Source organism: Fragaria vesca, linkage group LG7 (assembly GCF_000184155.1).
Source record: "Fragaria vesca subsp. vesca linkage group LG7, FraVesHawaii_1.0, whole genome shotgun sequence".
Classification (NCBI taxonomy): domain Eukaryota; kingdom Viridiplantae; phylum Streptophyta; class Magnoliopsida; order Rosales; family Rosaceae; genus Fragaria; species Fragaria vesca.
The window spans coordinates 3,546,243-3,550,775 of record NC_020497.1 but is presented as its reverse complement, the minus strand read 5'-3'; the positions used below and the strand labels follow the sequence as shown (position 1 = coordinate 3,550,775).

The window sequence follows — 4,533 nt, the reverse complement described above, 5'->3', positions numbered from 1 at the left end:
CAAAAACCAAACCAAACTAATTTGGTTCGGTTCGGTTTTTCTTAATTCGGTTTGGTTTTTTTCGGTTTGGTTTTTTCCGGTTTCGGCTCGATTTTTTTCGGTTTTCGGTTTCAAAATTCCACCCCTACTTTGAACACCTCCCCTGCAAACAAAGGTTGCGCAACAGCTAATTCCGAGAGGTAACCACTTAATCGACTTTGCGGCTCATGACCCCCTATTGCAAAACGTGTTCACCAGACCATAATCCATTGCCATTCTCAAAACCAACACCATTGTTAAACTTTGGAATATGTTTTTCCTTGAGAAAATTTCCATTATCACGTCCATGGAGACTTTCTTCATCAACAGCATTCACATAGTTTGCGGCTATTTCACTTTGCAATGCCCGCAGACGAATCAACTTATCTGCTTCTTCAAGAGTCAAGAAAACGAATCAGACGTCCACCCTCATCAAGAATTGGACAATCGATTATGCAGATAAGCTTATCTACTCCAATAGCCAAGGAACAGGCTGTTGCAACTTCATACGTGTTGCAATTCAAAACTTCTCCAGAGCTCGAATAGCCAAGGTTGCTCAGAAGCACAATACAACCGTTGTCAAGCCTCTCACGCATTCGAACCACGTCTACCTTCTTAACTTCACCTGTTGCCCCATAATCAACACCTTCAATGACTCCTCTCCTCTTGGCTGCAAGAAAGTTACCACTTGCTACACTGACACCAACTTGATGCCACCGACTACTATCACCATGCCGACGAATATTGCATATGGAGGGTCCGAGCGAGAGCTTTGCCTCTATATCCACAGTAATCTTCCCAGCAGCTTCCTTTGCAGCTGTTAGAGAATCCGAGTCCGTCACTCTATACCAATGTTTTAAAAGGCTAAGGTGTAGCCGAGGCTATGGAGCGAGAGCTTCACCAAGGCGTAAGCCTTTTAGAAAAAAAAAAAATTATTCATGTCAATATTCCTCCTATATATAGAACATTTATAGAACATATATTGCAATCAACACAATATTATATATTGTCATCCATTCCTAGTAAGTACTCAAACAATGCAATTCAAGCAAATCACCAAACATAAAACACATCCAAAGGGTCAAGTTGAAAGATCAAAGTACACTAGATACTCTTGATTGCAAGATCAAAAGATAATAACAATAATGGAAATAAACTTCATGCTTCAAAATCATCATCATCATCAATTAAGATATCCCCATCCAAACTATCATCATCATCACTATCACCCCCATCACCATCACCATCATCATCACCACCTTCATCATCATCATCACCACTCACTGAACCACACACATAGCTCTATCACAAATTCACAATGAACCACACATTATCATAGAAACAAATTCACAATGAACCACACACCAGATGGTTGATCACTCTATCACAAATTCACAATAAACCACACACATAGCTCAAACATTCATCTTTCTCATTAAGAAAACACAATTGAATCGGAAATTGGTGAGTTGGTGACCAAGGGAGGTGGTGGTTTGAGGGTGCGACCTTGGCTTGGAGGGTGAGGCAAGGTGGTGGTTTAAGGCAATTGCCCGACCGTTGCAGAAGACATCGAACTGGTGGTGGTCGGGAGAGGAAGAGGGAGGTCGGGAACTGGTGGTGGTCGGGAACGGGAGAGGGAGGTTGGGAACTGGTGGTGGTTGACTGGTCGCGAACTGGTAGAGAAGGAGAGGGAGAGGGAGAGGGAGAGGGAGAGGGAGAGGGAGGAGGGAAGGACTGAAGGCGGGACTGAGGGAGGCGCACGAAGATGTTTGCCTTATAATTTCAGTAAAACTAAAACGACCCTGTTTTTCTTATCAAACTAGGTGCACGCCTTATGCGCCTTGGGGTGCGCTTTGTGCGCCTTTTGCGCCTTGCCTTGCACCTTTTGCGTCTCTGCGCCTAACCAGCAAAACACAAAGAATTTTTCTTGCGCCTCGCGCCTTTTAAGCCTCAAGGCGCGCCTGAGGCGCGTTTTTTAAAACACTGCTCTATACTGACCAGCAAACTTCGGACTCTTGCCTCTCTGAGCTAAAAGTGTATCTATTTCGACATGTGTCCCTGGAACAAGAACAAAATTGATCCCCAGGTGATGAAGAAAGGCAATATCCTTTAGAATAGGGTCTAGGTGGTGAGGGTTGTTGACAATTTCACCGGAGATGACGACAACGAAAGTAGCGCCGTGGTGGGCCCAGAGGTAAGGCCAAGCCTTCCGAAACCACAACACGAACTGCTCGTCCTCCATCGAGTTATAGTGCTCGCCGTCGCTCTCGCTCTCCTCCATCACCGGCCCGAAGGGTGAAGCAGGGCAAGGACAGATTATCTCAAGTATGACAAGCGAATGTATATATAGCGCATGCAGTCAAAGGGTCAAAAGTCTCCTAAAGAGAAGAGGAGAAGGAAATCGGTCCTCTTGTCACATTTCGGAGAAATAAAATAAATAAAAATCTCCATATTCAAGAGAGAAGAATTCAGAAATATATACATGAAAAAAAAATCCATAATCTAAATATGGAGTTTTTCTCGTTTAGAGTCCCTCCTCATCCTATACCTACCTACAACTAGTCTACCTATTGCTGAATAAGAAGTGAAGAGAGAGAGATCTTATACCCTGGTTATTTCTAAACCCTAAACCTAAACTTCATCGATTCTTCGAATACTAGTCTTTTCTTTTTTTCTTTTTCTTTTTTCCTTTTCTTCCTTCACCAAATCCAATTTCACTCGGGGTTCAGAAGTCACACTGTCACACCATCAAATCCTCAGAGGAAAAAAAGGGATAGAAGATGAAGAGAAGGGAAGAGGATATCGACAATAGATCCAAGCAAGTTCCGTCATCATCATCAGCAGAAACCCTAGCCAACATCGAAGACCTCCTCACAGAGATCCTCTTGCGCGTGCCATCCCGAACCCGCTTCAAATGTGTCTCGAAGCATTGGCTCTCTCTCATCTCCAGCCCTAGCTTCCCCAACTCCCACGGTAAGTGTGTCTACAACAAATCCCTGTATATCTGTACTGCCGACCAATACAATCGTAACACTCGATACCATGTTCATGCAATCAAAGTGAGTGACTTGTTCTCCTTTCCCCGCAAGCCGATCATCATACATCCTTCCAAATCTAAATCCAAGTCCAAGAGTTGTAAATCCAAAGCCAAGAGCTGCGTGCTACGAGAAGTTGCATCTATAGGCGGCCATGACGACCCTAGCGTTGCCAGAAATATGGGGTTTGGTGTCTTTGGCTCTCAAATTGTTCTGGTCGGCGACCGGATTACGATGAATCACCCTTTGCGATCCTACACTTTGGAGACTAGTGATCCAGCAGGGGCCAGGTTCGTCAGGTCTGTGATTCCGAAAATGGAACTAGAGGCCTTTCATCCTACCCTGCTGGAGATCAAAGGTAAACTATACGCTCTCACTAAAGAAACTTTTGCGGTATTTGACCCCAAAGCCAAAACCAAGGTATGGACTCCTCTTGAGCCTCTTCCCTTTGCGGACATGTGTCCCTCTTATTCAGTTTTCGGCAGCAAGATCTTTGCCATAGACATGCAGAATGGGAGGATCGGCGTTACCTTCTGCTTTGACGTGGCTTCCCCTCGTGGATCATGGACTAGACTTGATTCATTGTTGGAATTTGAAGGCGTTAACTATGATTACTCTAAGCTTTTAGTTTTGGACTCGGAGGATGAGTTTGAGAAGCTAATGTTTACTTATGATGAGAAGATACTAGTCCACCGCATTCTACTGTCCCATAAAGGTGAACCTAGTAAGATTGAACTTGTAGCTTCCATAGACTTGCCCGAGTTGCCTGATTTTCCTGCAGGCTGTGTTCCTGATTGGTACTGTTGTGCCCATCTTGGAGATCGAAAAGTTTGCTTCTCCTTCTCTTATATGTGGGGCACTAAGTTCAAACCTGTACTTGTCCTGACTCTCGAATTTGCCTATTCGAAATCTGGGGACACTAGTCTTTCTGATATTAGTAGCGGTAATCCAAGTTCTCTGAATTGTACCTCGATTTGTGGATCATTCGTTGCCAAAGCCCTGGGTTCTTGCGTGTTCTTATACAAGTATCCTGAGGAACCGTACTTGAATCATCATAGTCTGCTACATACCCGCTTGGGTGGTCTCTTTGTGCTGTAACTCCATCACTTGGTGAGCCCTTTACTTTATGATAAGCATTCCATTTGTAATGTTTTCTTTCTAGTACTAGTGCTAATTTCAAGTTATATATGTGCTTGGTGTGTATGTATGTACAGTGGAATAACATCAACATATAGGAATACAATTTTTAATTCATACTGTCGTCCCTGGTCTTAAAATTGAGCTAAATGAGTAAATGGACACAAATTGAGTCGCTCATACCTACTTCAACTATACTACTGCGTCCTCTTCGATCATCTTTTCATTTTAGATGTCTAACAGCAGTAGGGTAAGTTTGATTGGTTTAAATCGAGCCTTTTGAGTTGTCATTCCACATTATGAAGCTTGTTGATGGAACAAAGTCTATCTGTAGTTTTTGTTG

General features: G+C 43.5%; 1 pseudogene; it reads right to left on the bottom strand.

Moving 5' to 3' along the window:
- The window catches only part of LOC101296243, a 3,020-nt pseudogene extending 721 nt beyond the window's left edge, over positions 1–2,299 (bottom strand).
- Between the last annotated feature and the right edge of the window lie 2,234 nt (positions 2,300–4,533).